This window comes from Phacochoerus africanus, chromosome 1 (genome assembly GCF_016906955.1).
Source record: "Phacochoerus africanus isolate WHEZ1 chromosome 1, ROS_Pafr_v1, whole genome shotgun sequence".
In the NCBI taxonomy this organism is placed as follows: Eukaryota; Metazoa; Chordata; class Mammalia; order Artiodactyla; family Suidae; genus Phacochoerus; species Phacochoerus africanus.
Window position 1 is genome coordinate 22,640,379 of NC_062544.1, and position 18,006 is coordinate 22,658,384.

Below are 18,006 nucleotides of genomic sequence, written 5' to 3' on the forward strand. Positions count from 1 at the left end.
TATTTAGGTTTCTAAGGTATCTCCATACTGTTTTCCATAATGGTTGTACCAATTTACATTCCCACCAATAGTGCAGGAGGGTTCCCTTTCCTCCACACCCCCTCCAGCATTTGTTATGTGTGGACTTATTAATGATGGCCATTCTGACTGGTGTGAGGTGGAACTAGAGACTCATACTAAGTGAAGTTAAGTCAGAGAAAGACAAATACCATATGATATCACATATCTGGAATTTAATATATGGCACAAATGAATAGAAAACCAAGGTTGCCAAAGGAGATGGGGAGAGAGTGGGATGGATTGGGAATTCGGGGTCAATAGATGCAAACTATTGCCTTTGGAATGGACAAGCAATGAGATCCTGCTGTATAGCACTGGGAATTATGTCTAGTCAATTATGATGGAGAGTGATAATGTGAGAAAAAAGGAAGGTATACATGTATATGTAACTGGGTCACCTTGATGCACAGTAGAAAATTGACAGAACACTAAACCAGCTATAATGGAAAAAAATTAAAATCATTATAAATGAAAAAAATCTTCTTTTCCACATTAAAAAAAAAAAAACCTAAAAAAAGAGAAATTTTCTACCTGGTGTTTAGTGAGCCTTTTCAAACCAAGACTATACATATGTCAATGTTGGAAATATTTTATCCGGTATCTATGTAAGTCTGCATCTTACAGGAAGCAAACGCCATGATGGAATTATGCGCAAAAAAATGTGTAAAAGGAAATGTCTCTGAGAGAAAATAGTAAGGATCCAAAAGAAGATGGAAGATCTATCACAATTCATGTCTGATCCTGAGTAAAGGGAAAAAGGAGAAAGACTGAATGAAAGCATCTTAGACAATAGTGAAATTCTAAGGAAAACTTGCCAAGGTCGTTGGATAGTCCTTGAACCTGGTCTCTTCCAGAAACATGGCTGTCTCAGTATTCGTGTGGGCCATTATCTGGGAGCAGCCTATTGGATTTGTGGCTTTGGTACCAACTGGGTGATATTTTCAGATGATTTGTATACCTACTATGTTCAATGTAGTCAGAGAGCTGAGAGACATTTTTTCTTATTCATCATGACATCGCTTCAAGTACTGCTTACACTTCATTCTCTCTGTGGGGTAGCCTCTAAGACGGCTTCCACTGATACCTTGCTTTGGTAATTTATGATGCTATACAGCTCCCTCCCTTCGAGTGTGGGAAAGACTTAGTGACTTGCTTCTAAGGAGTAGAATATTGTCAGATCACTTTGCAGATTAGATTGCAAATAGATTGTAGCTTTGTTTCTTCCTCTGCCTCTTTCTTTCTTATTCTGTCTTTAAGAAGTCAGCTCCCATGGCAGGAATTTCCCTATGAGAGGACCCACAAGGCAAGAAACTGAATGATTTCCAGGCAATAACTGGAAAGGAAGTAGATCTTTTCAGTAAAAGCCCAGGAGGAATGGAATCCTGCCAGCAAACATGCTTAGAAGCAGACCCAAACTTTCAGATGAGACTGCAGCTCTAGTTTTTAGTGCAACTGAAATCTAAATAGGGACATTAAAATAAGGGTATTCAGTTAATCTTGCCTAGCACAGCAATAGGGAACTAATACATACTTTCTCCTCCTTTTGGAATTTAATTTCTCCATAGGGTAGGACTTTCAAGCATGTCTTATGTTTTTCCTACTCTTTTTAAAAAATTTCCTTCCATGTGCTTCAATATTACTGTTTTCTACTGATTTATATTTCATATTATTAATGCTCTCTTCTGCTATATCTAATCTAATACTAAATAATTCACATTTGAGTTCTACAATTTCTATTTGACTATTTTTTTTTTGTCTTTTTGCTATTTCTTGGGCCGTTCCCACGGCATATGGAGGTTCCCAGGCTAGGGGTCTAATCGGAGCTGTAGCCACCGGCCTACGCCAGAGCTACAGCAACTCGGGATCCGAGCCACGTCTGCAACCTACACCACAGCTCACGGCAACGCTGGATCGTTAACCCACTGAGCAAGTGCAGGGACCGAACCCGCGACCTCATGGTTCCTAGTCAGATTCGTTAACCACTGCGCCACGATGGGAACTCCCTATTTGACTATTTAACATTGACTCTACTCACCATGTAAAACTACCCATCTTTTCCATCTATTTTGATACATATTTCTCTTAGCAATTCAAAATGTTACATCTGATACTTCATTATCTCAGTCAATTGTGGTTCCATTTCCATTGTCTGTTCCCACCCCCCACTTGATCACTTGGTTCTATACATGATATTCTTCATATTTTTTTATCCAATTCTAAACTTCCATGAATAAAATGCTTCTTCAGACTGTCACTACACATATATGTAGGCATTAAGTGAACCTTTGTAATATTAAAAATACACACTGTTTTGCAAAAGCTTATCTTCCTGTTTTGAATAACCAAAATAATAGTATCTCTACATTGGCATAAATGTACCAATTGCTACCTAGGTAAATAGAATCAAATCTATAATGCTTATGCACAGGATGGAATATAATTGAGGTTTTTGTCAACTGTAATAGGCAACATTTAGTTGTTATCAGTAATGGTAAAAATAAAATGCATAGCACTTTAAATGTTCTGTATTATTTTTATCAAATTTCCTAGTGCACCAGAAAGAATGTCATGCATCAAAAGATCTACATCCTTATTATGCCTCTAATGCTGTTTGGTTTTTGCCCTTGAACATTATATATAACTTAGTTTTCTTTTTTTAATCTCTAAAGTTGCATATACTCTAGCACACCTTTCATAAATATTAGAGTGAGAAACTGACTTTACATGAGAAAATGAGATTAAAAACAATGCATCAAATGATTTCAGCCAGGCTAGGAAGATATTAAGGCAGTGTAGTTATAAATATGAATGTTTAAGTTATGCAGTCAATTTTGAGTATTGATTCAGCCATTTACCATATCGTGGTCTTGGCAAGTTATTAGATTAATGTATGTTTTAGTTTCCCAATCTGTATTATGGGGGTAATAATAATAATATCTATCTACTAAGATTGTTTTGAATAAATAATTCATATAAAATAACTAGGAAATGCTAACACTTCAAATAATTCAATAATTCTATATAATAATGTAGCTATTATTATCAACATTACAATGATGATGATGATAATTATGTGCTTAAGTATTTCTTGGGCCTGAAAAAAATTTTGAATATAGTTAATTATAAAAGAAAAGGGCAGTTGTCTAAGTGGAGCATCACAGAATAAGAGTATCTATGCACCTCTACATTGATTTCATTATTCTAAAGCAAGAAAACAAAAACTGCTCAGGCTATGATGCAAAAGCATAAAAAGAGCTGTGCTGCATATTTTCATTAAAACCTAACTAGGCTCATGTCTACATCTTTATCTTTCTATCCTAAGACATTTGTACTGCAGTAATTAACAATAACTACATGCTCAATCCCAAACTAAGTCTGGTCTTTCTAAACCATGTTGGATAAATGGTGACTGGTCCACTAATACCCCTTTCCATTTGCACGATGAGATGCCCACAAATAACACAGTACCCATCATTGATTACCTAATTACACAATCACTCTATCAGTAAATCAGTGCAACATCTGTGACCCTATATGTCACCACCACAACCCCCTCTGTCTATTCCCTTAGAGCTTCACTAAGGCGGTTCCACTGACATAATATATTCATTATCCATTAGATCTGGCACACGCTCTGCAGTGCTCAATTACGATACAATCGAGCGAAGGGTCTGGTGTCAGCCAATGTAATGACTTTCTGATTATCTGTCTTTAAATGATGAATGAAATGAAAATGTACTGCTCCAACCAAATATAAGATTGTTAGGATGCCAAATGAAAATTGTATGTAGGCTTCTTTATGGGAAAATGGCAGAGGCCTGTTTTATTCAGCAGTAGCTCCCTAAAGATAGCTTTCCAAGCCATTCCCACATTTCAGTTATGAGATTACTATGAATCCACTGAATTTAAGCCCTCACTGACATTTTGGGGTCATTGCAATACCCTTTGACTAGGGATTTAATTTACAAGAACTTTCAAATACTTTTGCATTTGCCTGGTCTTTCGGCTTTACTTGCATAAACTGACCTCACAGTAATATTCTTATTGCTTCTAGTTTGTCACCTGGATCAGATTATTTTTTGAGCTGTTTTTTTGTCTCGTGGAGAGTATAAAATAATTAAGCAGATTGATACATAGACAGGCATTTAAAAAAACATGCCAGGATTATAAATAAGTGGGAGACTCAAAAACATTTTGTTGTTCAAATAATTATGAAGCAGGTGTTTGATAGTGCAGTCATTTCTGTTTCTGTTTACATCTTTAGTTATTATTCTGTTAATTATAATTGAAAATCCAATAAAGCTTCATATTGGAACACTCATAAATCTGACAAATTATAGCTTCTTAGTTTATTCCCTTAAATAGGACACATTGGATTTTGGTTATAAAATAATTTTAAAAATCCAATGCCCTTCTCAACTCTTTAAATCTTATGTAATAATTGAGCTCTTTGAAATATAGAGACAAGAAACATGCATGTATTAATTTTCCATCTAACAATTAGGTTTACAGAAATTTTTTTTGCGGGAGTGGAAGTGCAGGGGTATCTGGAAAGTTCCCATAGTGGCCCCACCACAATATTACTGTGTAGGCTGGGAGTAAATCCTTGCCTCAATCTGTGCTTGAGTTATGCAAAGAAATTACAAAAGATACAAGACATTCTGAATGGGAATGTCTAAAATAAATTTCAAATTTATCGTAATTTAGTTTCCCTATTTGTGAAGCTGATCTGAAATTCAGCCTCAAGATTAAAACAGAGTTTGTTTGGATGACATTTAATTAGAGCAAAGAGATAGTCTTTGTGCTTTGGGACACTGATAACTGCAGACATAAGGGATTGATAGCTCAATGACCACTGAGAATAATTTGAGAGGTGATGTCCTCCCTATGTGTTTGCGATTGCAACAGAATTAAATCTACTCTAAGATGAAGAATTGTGCATGTGTATATAGGATGTTCCCATTCCTAGGATTATAACTACCTTCTTATCTTTTACTGTAAAGAATGACTACACTTGGTATTGGTTAAATGTCTTGAGACCTTTTAGGTAAAGTAAAAACAAGGAAAAATTGTCTCTAAGCACACTATTTAAATGAGCTCACTAATTGATTAAGTACATCTCGGCATTCTTGATTTGGAAACTGTAACAAGAATCTTAAAAGCTTATGGTTTAGAAAAATAGACAGTGTAGGCATTGATTTTTTTTCCTTTTGATTCTGGCCAGCATGTAAAATATTTAAATGGAGACATATAAGTATCTCTAGAGAAATGTGAATTAATTTTAAAGTCATTGACTGCTTTATTTATATTTCATATTTATTTATTTATTCAAAATAATAATACTGATTCAAGAGATATGCTGATTTTATTTACATAACTGATTAGTAGCAAGAAGGTCAAAATTTCCTCTTACTTTATAAACACAGAGTTTTCTTGGCATATGCTTTTTAAAGAGTACAGGTTTAATATGGCATCTTCTTCACTGCCTCTTAGTTTAATGTTGGTTAGGAAATAAATATGAAACATACAAAAAAATCAGAATCTTGAAAAGGTTTTTCTTTTAATCACAAGACGCAAATATGTTAGAAAATTATTTAATGATCTCAATAACATGTCCACAGTCATGTGAACTTGAACTATCTGTCTCTAGGCTAGACTAAACACAAATTATTCCAAAGAGACACCTGCCTACTATCAATAAATGCCAACTTAGGCTTTATGTAAAACTGGATCTGAGAAAAATAATTTTATTTATCATAGAAATAGCAGTAGCCAGAATATTAGCAATTTTTATACCAGTTATTAGAGCCCTAAGCTCTACAGAGTGATGCCACAAGACACCTGCATACACTAGGGGAGATGTTACAGGCCAGGCACTCTGTCTGGTCTAAGGGAGTCCTTTTTTTTTTTTTTTTTTGGCTGTGCTCTTGGCATGTAGAAGTTCCCAGGCCAGGGATTGATTGAACCTGAGCCACAGCGATTATTATGACAATGAATGCTTAACCGCTAGGCCACAAGAGAACTTTCCAGATTTTTCATAATGGAAAGTAAGCATGCTTATTCCTTATTACAAAGGGAAATACTATCCCTCTCTTCCAAGGTTCTAAGGAATTCAGCCCTTTCTCCAAAAGAAAATATTGTTCCTATATTCCAAGTCTGTTAGCTATCAAAAACCCTTAAAATATATTCCAAAATAATAGCTTCCGTCAGGACATGCTAAAATATGACAGATCCATGAAGGATTGTCTCCAAAAATTTATATTTTATATTTTCTAGAATATAATAATTGTGCCTTTGTATTGGCTTAAAAAATTCATAGTTTAAAGGTTGCATTCACCAACTTTTTATATCTCTTGGACAGCACACCTCTGGGCTAGGTATTACTAGACCCATTTTCCACATGAACACACTGAGTCTGGTATGCTAAGTAAATTGTTCCAAGTTCCATAGCAATAACTGGGGAAGCAGAGACCTCAATCCAAATATTCTATTGGATATGTGCTTTATATTTTCCACAAAATCAGAGTACTCCCTTCATCCACCATATACATTGGCAACTACATGTAGAAAGAATGAGTTAATAATGTGATATGATTTGAGAAATGTTTGGGGAAGCCCACAATCAAAGAAACAAAATTTTTCCCTGATTGCCCTTTATATGTTCCATAAAATACATTCCTGAGGATTTTTTTTCATTTGGAATATTATCCCAGGGTTCTTCAAACTTTGAAGATTTGGGTGGTTCTCTGGAGTCCATCCAGCAATGCTCAGGGTATAAAAAGTTATGAGGGAGAAAAGACTGAGAATCAGGTTTTTAACTATTCTACTCAGGAGCTGATAATAGGAGTGCCTCATTCTCACGAGACAACTGAGACCCCAGGGATTTGGAGAAAAACAAATTGGAGAAAAAGATAAGTGTGTACATATACTTTACACAATTGTGAGGTTTGTGCATTATATATACAAGTGACATACAGATGATATAATATTAATATATGATAAACTGTGATAATTTAGGGATGCAGAGTGTCTCCCTAGAGCATCCACTAAAAACGAAAATCAGGGGTATATCACTAAAAAGAAAATCAGGGGTATATAGCTGAAAAGCCAACAGAGAAGATAAAATTGGATGTCTAAAATTTTCCAATGAGAAAAATTTTCTTCTCTAAGGGAATAGTAAATACAAGAACAGCAAGGTAGACATCTTAAACTATAATCTTGGTTTATGTAAAAATATGTCGTTGTTTGTTTCAGAGCCAAGGAGTGGTTTGAGGTTATGGGGATTTTATTTTTTTTATCTAATATTATTATCTTTTGCTTTTCTTTGAAACACATTTTACAGAACTATTCTAATCATAATCTTGGAGCCTACCCTTAGTAGTGAACCAGTCAATCAGTCAGGTTTAATGTAAAGGGAAAGTGTGAGGACAAATGGACACAATATACAGAAGGATGTTGGCTTCACATTTTAATCACATATTCCAATTTTTAATGATCCATTGTGCTGAATGCAACTTAATTTCTATCTTTTAATTTTGTTAAAACAAAGAACACTGGTTCATTTCATTTCTTTAGATGATTAATGTGATCAGATGTCTCAAACATTTGTTCAGTTGAAGGACCGATCATTAATATTTGGCAACTGCATCAAACACACAAAAAATCTCATGAGTCACCCATGTGTAATGTTTACTTAGTTGTGACTTCCTAGATATAGAAATCAGCTATATTTGTCATTTCGTCTCCTGAATCACATTTTCATTACATGCTTTATTTATCTCTACCATTCTTTGTTTTCCCGCCCCCCCATAAGATCTATTTATTATTATTATTGCTATTGTGTTTGTTAGACATAATATCACTGTCATTTTTCTATATGTCTCTAAAGCTTTACACTCACTTTTTTTTTTTCTTACTGCTTTTACTGTAGACCAGAGCAAACAACTTGTGGACTGGCACTGGTTCATTCACTATACTGCAAATAGCAATGGCATAACCTTATTAGATGACAATGAAATGGTGTTTCTAAAGAAAAAATGATCAGCTATAGGATATTAACCTCTATCTACCATAGACATTAACTTGGTGTGCTCCCATCATTACATTTTTTTCCAATATTGACATAGTCACTTTAGAAGCCGTCGATGATTAGATATTAGTTCACACATCAGTATCAACATATTCTTCAGTTTGAAACTACTACAAGAGAGTAAAAATGAAGATGGTTTACATATGTGAAAGCAAAGATAAACAAAGAGTGTCACCCTGTAAAGTCCTATACGCCTGAATGGTAAGCAGACCTCTTTACCCTGGAGGATTAAGCCCTTAAAGACTATAGGTTCCCACAAGAACATAATATGCTTTACTCCTTAAAATAAGCTCATTTAGGAGTTCCCGTGGTGGTGGCAGTGGTTAACAAATCCGACTAGGAACCATGAGGTTTCGGGTTTGGTCCCTGCCCTTGCTCAATGGCTTAAGTATCTGGTGTTGCCGTGAGCTACAGTGTAGGTTGCAGACGCGGCTTGGATCCCTTGTTGGTGTGGCTCTGGCGTAGGCCAGTGGCTACAGCTCCGATTCGATTTGACCCCTAGTCTGGGAACCTTCATAGGCCGCAGGAGCGGCCCAAGAAATGGCAAAAAGACAAAAAAAAAAAAAAAAAAGCTCATTTATCTCATTAGCACTAGCCTATAGTATCAGGTATTAGTCCTGAAATCATAGGAGCAGGAACAATGCAAACAAAGGCCATTCCTAAGAGAAGAAAGTGACCAAGAAGCCTCTCTGTAGGGAAAACTTGCACTGACATATGTTTAAACTAAATTCCATTGTGATATGTTTTGTTCATTTTCACATTAAAAATAAAAAAAGAGTCCAAAAAAGATTTCAGAGGTGATGGATTAGACAAAAGAATCTTCATGAGATACTGTCCAGTTCTGAAAAGAGCTTTTTCCAGTTGCCTGGCCAGGGCCCTCAAGGAAAGGTTAAGGAACAAACAGCTAAAACCTTAAAATTTCTCTAATTGTATAATCACTTGATTAGTGTAGGTTGAATTACATAATTGCACAGTGAGACTTGACATTTCAAGACAGAGCATGCCATTCAGAAAGGGAAGTAGGGAGGGGTTGGAGATGGAGTTAACAGTGAAACATCACCACCTAGCCAGACATGGTATATCAAGGAAAGCTGCTAAACACCATTAGAATTTTCATCACAGCTTCTAACTTCCTCTTTTTCCAAGCAAACATATCACCTTAGCAGGATGCTTCTCCACTTAGTGAACTTCAGAAAAGTTTACTTTGTGTCTGGGGGAGTTCTGTGCTGTTATAGAAAGAACAAATGTCCTTCTTTATCTATCTATCTATCTATCTATCTATCTATCTATCTATCTATCTATCTATCTATGTGTCAATCATCTGTATAGGTCTCCCTGCCACAGCTTAACTTAGTCGTAATGAATATAATTGATAAGATACTTAACACTTTACACACTTAAGAAAATAAGCTCATTTGTGTTCTCTCCTTTCTTTTTATTTTTTTCTCTCTTCAGTTTTTTTTTTCTTTCTTCCTAATGGCTCTCTCTTCTAACCCCAACATACTTCCATAAGTATGAGGTTATGAAATGAGGTTTGTGAATGTTTGAGCATTTAGAGTCATATTAATTCTTATTCAGGATCTTTGCTTTTACTAGTTTTTCACCTCTTTATTCCACTATTTTTTTTACCACATTGTAGAAAATGTGGTTTAATTATTTGACTTTTTTCCAATAAGATATCGTGATTCTTAAAGATATATATTATTGGTTCGCAAGAGAGAATTCAATAAAAAATATCACCTGTCTTTTTTAATTAGTACAGAAGTACAACTCTCCTGAATTTATTCTTACTCCCAGTAGAAGAAACCTGAACAAGAATTTGCATCTATTATTGCTGTATAACACCTGTACAATACATTTTTTCTCCTCAATTCCTGTTTTTTGAGATTCAGGTTTTAGATTTTCTATAGCTCTCTTTTTCTATCCAATAAATGATTAGTTGAGCAAAGCCCATAATGGGAACTCAGGGTTATTGCCCTTTAAAAAAGAAGTTGTTGGAGTCAACTTTCAGTCACTAATCTGGGAATCTCACCTGCTTTCAGTTATTTGTAAGCCATACACTGTCAAGCATGAACACATACACTCACTCCAAAAGCATCAGATACATATCAATTAGGATGCTTTTGCTTGCAGAAGAAAGAGTTCAACTCAAACTTCCTTAAACAATAAAAGTGTTTGTAGCCTGAACACACAGAAGGAGTGCTGGATGGGCACATGTCCTCAGCCTTGAAAATCTTCTTCTCTCTGATTTCCTTGACTTTGTTCTTCTCCTTGTGATGACATCATGCTTGGGTCATTTGTAAGATGACTGCCTCAATACTATTAATCACATTCAGACATGAGAATGTCGAGAAGCGAAAAAGGTGACCACTTCTCCTTACTTTTATTTCTTAGTAGCAGGAAGACTTTTCTATGCCCAGATGACTGCACTTCCTGCCTCCGTTGGCCAAAGTTAGTTCACATGCCCATTCCTAAACCTTTCACTACGAAAAAAAGGTGGGATTATACTAATTGGCTTAGACATGTCAGGATTTACCCCTGGACCAAGAGTAGGATCACTGTCCCCTGAACCACATGGAGGAATAAATATTTTAACAACGTCAAGGTTCATCTAAGATTTGGGCAGAAGGAATAAATTTTAGTCAGATAACAAACAGTGTTCTACAAACAAGGTTAGAAAAATCAATAAATGAATTTCATTTCATACTACAAATCAGTAATGAACTTTGGCCCAAAATGTTACAAGTAAGAGTCAATCTTGGGCATTTTAGCAGGAAATATTTAGATATATAAATTCTCTACCCCAGCCCATTATGAATAAAACAGCAGACAATACAAAGAAAAATAAAGAGAGGGGAAAGTCGCACTGACATTATTTGATTTCTCAATACATCCAAGTCTGACGTGAGCTTTAAACCTGGACTTCCACATATTTGTAACAATAAATCATCTTTTGCACTCGACCCTGTTTGAGTTTGTTATCTATATTTCCCTCCTACCCACATTATTTCTGATATATACAAGGTTTCCAAATAGAAAGAAATTATACCCTCCTTCAGACTGGGTCTATGCACCTTGAACCATTCATAATGGGAATCGTGTCATGGCAAAGTTCAAGTTTCTGCTATAATATCAAGAACCTTGTTATAATTTTCTAGAACTAGGGTAGACACATAGAGGAACTGGGAAAATTTACTATCAATTTAGAAATAAGAGTTGAGTCTTCAAACTCAAGTGGGGACAAATGATGATGGTGGATCCAAGAAAGCCAAAAAAGATGAGACCTGACAGGAAAAACTGTTTAAATTTCATTTTAAAGGACACATTGAGAATGAACCAAAAGAAGGCAAAGCCTAGAAGGATTCTAAGCCAGCATTCTGCTACTGACTTGTTATGAATTTGGATAGTGACAGTTTTGAATGTAGACATGATAGAAACATTTAAAGCATCCTAGGCTAATTGGACAATGGAGAGTTGCCAACATGATTCAAGTTGGGATTAAGAAAAATCGTTCTATAAAGTTTCTTAAGATTAATTACAGTAGGAAGAAACTAGAGGTAGGGAAGCAAATTAGGACACTTGCATTCTTCTAACTAAGAATATTAAAGGCTGACCTACATACTAACAAAAAGAAGGAGAAAATGTTATGAGGGTAAAATTTATTGAATTTATCATAAGAGGAAAACATTAAAATTATTGCCAGATGATTTAGTTTTTGATTCTCGGTCTAGAAAAAGCTGCACAATCATGATCAAATGTCTAAGGACAAGAAATAGTTTGTAAATATACATTATGCTTCCAAATGTATGAATGCTTACATTATGTTTTTTTCCTACTTATTATGGTCTTACAATTAAAGAGCAATTGTTATATTTCCTGCACAGAAAATATAACAAACAATTCACATATTATGTCGCTACCCACTTGCATCCACAGTAGAACAGCAGAGCAATTAGAGCTATTTAACATTAGAGTGGCGAGTACAACTATTCAAAAACTTTCAGTGTTGTAAGAATAAATGTTGCTAAAATGAAAATACTTAAAAGAAAAATATGTTGTTAAATGAGTTCATTGGTACTACCATATTAGTTTACATCTGTCAAATCTACCATCAGATGCATTCCACAGAAGCCAAATATAATGTGACTCCATGGTGACTGTTATTTTAAAAAATATTTGTTGTTTTCTTTTTTATTCACATGTGAAGTGAATAAACTGGCAAAAAAAAATCTTGCCAAAATTAACTGAATAAAAACACGATCAGTGTTATTTTTCTTGGCTTTTCATAAACTAAAAACTGCCATCTGATCTTTAGAAACTTAGGAAATAGGGAGTAGGGAGAGTTCTCCCAAATAAACTAGAACATCTTAAAAGACAGTGAAGGAGTTCCTTGGTAGCTTAGTGGTTTGTAGATCCAGCATTGTCACTGCTGTGGCTTGGGATGGATCCCTGATCCCGGAACTTCCACGTAGCCACACACACACAAAAAAAAAGACAGTGAGTAAAGATGTAGGACACAATTAAAACTTATGAAAAGGCAAACAAAAATATAAGCCAAGAGTTAAAACACCCCATTGTTACATTGCACATTAAAGGATGATCATTTGTGTAATTTTGTCCCTTTAAACTAATTTATTAATGTACCACCATTGTCTACTTCAAAATAGTTATGTTTCTTCTAATAAAATTCCTATTCTTCATATATATCAGAAATTTTTCTGTTTTAATTGTTTCCAAACCCTTCACCATGTCCTTTTGAATGTCCTCAGGAATGGTAAGTGAACTACATTCTTATTTAAACAGAAGAGTTACCAGAATGATAAAGTAAAACCTAACCATACGCTGTCCATAATGTATGCACTTTACAAGGATATAGATAGATTGAAAGTAAAATAATGGAAAAATTATACCATGCAACCCATAATCACAGGAAAGCTGGCACAGCTAAATTAATACCCAAAAAAATAAATTTAAAAAATAGAATATTACAAAATATAAAGATGATATTAAATAGTGATAAAAGAAATATTTTATCTGAAAAACTTAATAATCTTCAATATATATGCACCTAAAAAGTAAGTATTAAAATTCCAGAAGCAGGAGTTCCCATTGTGGCACATTGATAATGAACTTGACTAGTATCCATAAGGATGCAGGTCTGATCCTTGGCCTTGCTTAGCAGATCAGGGCTCCGGTGTTGCTGTGAACTGTGGAGTAGGTCACAGATGTGGCTCGGATCCTGCATTGCTGTGCCTGTGATGTAGGCCAGCATCTGTATCTCCAATACAACCCCAAGCCTGGGAACTTCTACATGCTGTGGGCGCAGCCCTACAAGGAAAATAGCAAAAAGCAAAAGAAAAAAGAAAAAATTAAAGAAGCAAAACTGACAGTGGGATGTAGACATAAACAACATTGTCAATCAATTGGACTTAGTTGACATTTATAAACCCCCAAACCCATATTAAGCCATATTAAGCCTCAAAACTACAGGATATACTTTATTTTAAAAAGATTTTACATAGAGACTTCACAAGATTGACTACTTGTCAGGTCATAAAATAAATCTCAATAAACAATCCCATTTACCATTGCATCAAAAACAATAAAATAACCTAAGAATAAACCTCCCCTAGGAGGTAAAAACCCTGCGCCAGGAAAATTATAAGGTATTTATGAAAGACATTGAAGAGGACACAAACAGATGGAAAGATGCATCATGTTCCTGGATTGGGAGAATCAATATATTCTACAGTATTCTTAAAATATATCCTTTCTTTTGGTCCTGTAACCTCCTTAAACTTGTCTCTGTTCTTGCTATATCAGCAGACTTGGAGAATTAGTGCTAACAGAGTTATGCATTGACACGAAGTATATGCATTGGTGAACTTCAGGTGTGTTTTTCTTTGCCATCCTAGTAATTTTTTTAAAAAAAAGAATGGTTGTATGGAGCATGACGTCTTCTACTTGTCACAGTCTTCACTGCTTGTTCTTACCATGCAATTCAGTGCTTCACACACTTTAGTTTACTCTCTGGTATCTGCAGGTATTAAAATCTAAATATGCTTCTCTCACCAATGCATTGAAACTGACCCCTCAGAGATCACTAATCCGTATCTGATTATCAAATACAATATTATTTCCTCAGTCTTTAATACTCAAGGATATCTCTATAGCATTTAAACAATTGACCATTCCCTTTCATCCTTTTGAAATAGTGTGGTCATGTGTGTGTGTGTCTACACATGTGCGTTTTCAATAGAAACTCTTGGTTTGCCTTCTGTATTAATTTTCTATGAGAGCTATAACAAAGTACCAAAAACTGTGTGGCTTAAAATAACAGAAATTTTTCTCAGTTCTAGAAGTTAGAAGGTTTTGGCAGGACCAAGCTCTCTCTGACAGCTCTAGGGGAGAATTCTTCCTTACCTCTTCTAGCTTCTGATTTTTGCGGGCAGTCTTTTGCCTTCTTGGCTTGGAGATGCTTCATCCAGTTACCTAAGCATCTTTTTCCTGTGTGTCTTCTAATTATCTTCCCTCTGTGTGTCTGTGTTCAAATCTCCCCTTTATATAAAGACAGCATTCATATTGGATGAGGACCCACCTAACCTTGACCTGGTTAAACCTGTAAAGACCCATTCTAAAGTCCTGGGAATTAGGAATTTAACATATCTTCCTATAGGGATGCAATTTAACCCATAACACTGTCTCTTTTGATACTCTTTGGTTTCTTTGGTTGCCCCTTCAGCTCCTTTCCTATGAAGATTCTCAAAGATCGGCCCTTGGCCCTCTGCTCTGGTTTCCTCTACTCTCTGTCCTGGTGAGGTATGATGTCAAATATTTCCTCTGTGCTGATAGTTTCAAGTCCCCCTTCCTAGGCTGTCTTTTAATTTAGTCTTACATATCAAGTTACCTACAGAACTCTCCATTAGATACCATGGAGACAACATAAACCCAATATATCCTAAATATAAATTTTCCTCCCATCACTATTATAAATTTAAAATCTTCCAGGTAAAATAAGAAAAACATACCCCTCCTTTTTGACTCTGTATCTAGAGAATTACGCAGGACCTTGGATTTAACGTCTACGTAGCTAAGAGTTGCTTTGCGCTTAGGTTCAGGAATCTCATTATCTGGGTTCAAGCTCTGCCTCCACCAATTGCTAAGTGTGCCCTGGGTGCTTCATGTTCTTAAGTGCAAATTAGCATTAATATTATAGACCTGATGAGGTTGTTTGTGGAAACAAATGATACAACAGTGCTCTTAGTATAGTGTCTAGAACAATAAATTATTGTTTTGGCTATAATAATTGTTAATAGTAAGACTAAGACGTCACTGTACATCTATCCTCCCTCCTTTTACTCTGTTTTCAGACTTCATTGTTGTTCGCTTGCAATTTATAGCTAACCTGTCCCCTTACCTCCAATCTCCTCACATTCTAATCCAGTCTGCCGACATTTCCCAGATTAATCATCCTGTACCATAGCCCTGTTCATTCCTCAGGGTACCATCCTTCAATGACTCCCATTGTCTACAAAATAAAAGTAAAACTTCTTAGATCGAAATAAAAGGCCCTCTGGTCCCAAACCTCCTTTCCAACCTCATTTTCTATAACTCAGCTTCATATATCAAAGACTTCAACAAAACTGTGCTTTTTTTACATTCTTCACACCTACTGCATATTTTGGCACCTGTGTGCTCTTATTTATGCTGCTCCCTGCCTCAAACCCAATCTCATTCAAACCCTGATCAGGCTTGCAAGCCCAGGTAATATACTGTCTGGTATTTTTTTTTAAAAAAAGAAAGAAACTTCCTTCATCATCCCAGCTAGAAGTAACCTTGCTCCTTCTTAAAACTGAGTAGTGCCTTTCATTTATTCACCTCTCAAGTATTTATCTAATGACAATTATATCACAGACGCTAAAGTAGGGACTTGGAAACATGGGTGAAGAGAATGAACATGGCTCCTCTCTTCATGAAGCTAACGCTACATCAAACAAATTGAGAAATAAGAAAATAATTTTAATCTATGACAACTACCATGAGGCATTGCTTATTTTTATGGTGTTAATTAATTTACCTTATTTTCCTAAATTAGAATACAACTCACTTGAGGATGGGCACATGTACTCACTGTATTTAATCAAAGGAAACATTTTTCCCCCCTTTGGCCAAAGTCACATGAATGAAGGCAACATGGAAACTTAATATTAGAACCATTTTTTGGTCATTGCTGTCTAATGAAATACTTTGTTTTGTTTAGAATTTAAATTACTAAGTCATTATTGACAGGCTAACTTGTGGTATATTTCAATGTCTGCAAATAAAGATACAAAAGAATCATTTTGGAATTCTTCAGTCAGCAAGAGAATGATGTAGAGGAGTTATCTATGAGTAAACATATTTTGTCTAGCAAATAGAGAACAAAATTGCCAGATGAACTTATGAAACATAATATATATTTAGTATTTATGTAAACACAAGTCATATTTATATAAGCTAGGTCACATTGTTTAAGTCTTTTGTGTTATAATTTCCTCATCTGTGGAATAAGGATGATCACAACAATTCAAAGGTCCTTCACAAGTTATGAGTAAATTAAGTGGTTCATGTAACAGTACTACGAAATTCCTAAGTGTGGTTATTTCCTTTATGTTTGCTTTGGTTTTATTTATTTACTTATTTATTTTGTTTGCTTTATAAGGCTTTACCTGTGGCATATGGAGGTTCCCAGGGTAGGGATCACATCAGAGCTGAAGGTGCCAGCCTACACCAGCCGGCCTACATCGCAGCCACAACAATGCAGCATTCACCCTTCGTTTGGGACCTACACCACAGTTTATGGCAATGCTGGAGTCTTAACCCACTGAACAAGGCCAGGGATTGAACCCACATCCTCATGGATCTGGGTTCACTACCACTGAGCCACAATGCAGACTTCTATTTTTGCTTCGGTTTTAGAGGTCTCAGAATTCTCTGGACCCTATGTCATGAGTCACTTCTATAGTTATAACACAGTAACTAAAGTTTAAATATTTAATTACAGATAAAGAAAGATAGTCTAGTCTAAACAATCTTAGGACTTGAGTTTGCAAATGACAGAATCTAGCTCAGACTAGTTAAAGCAAAAAAGCCTAATAAAATGGATGGGGCTGGTAGAACTAGCCTTCAGGTCATCTATCCTCTGGCTTCATCCATGCATTTAGATTTAGCTTTTCTTCTTTTTGGTGTATATACATTCCAAGAAAAAACAACAATTAACTTGACATGGCTCTTAGAATTGCACCATTTACTTAAAAATGGAGTAGGATGTTTATCTAGGCTGACTTTCCATGTCTCTATTAGCAACCCTATCAAAATAAAATCATTGGATTTGGTGAAGAACAGCTCCCCAAATGAAAACTGAAGATATTTTCTAGGTAAGGGAATGGGATACCATGTTGCCAAAACACCAATAGGCATCTACAACAACAATTTCTAATTTTCTACAATTCATGGTCATATATCCAATACTTTCACCAAACTGAAATACTTGATATTCTTCATAGCTGCTGACTCTTTTGGCACTGGTGTGTTGATTATTCCCCTTTTTATATGGTTGAATTCTTCCCTCATATGTTGTTGAATTTCTTAGCTAAGAATTAATAAATAGAAGAGATTGCTATCTCAGGTGATTGCAGAAAATTTCAATGTATGACCTATTCATTCTAACAGTGATAACTAGATGAACTACAAAATTACAGAATTTTAAAGGGACATCTGAGAGCAGAGGACACAAAGATGCTTAAATTAACTAAAATCTGAACACTAACAAGTCATTCTTAAGAAGGAAGAACTTACCTCTGGAAGATAACCCTAGA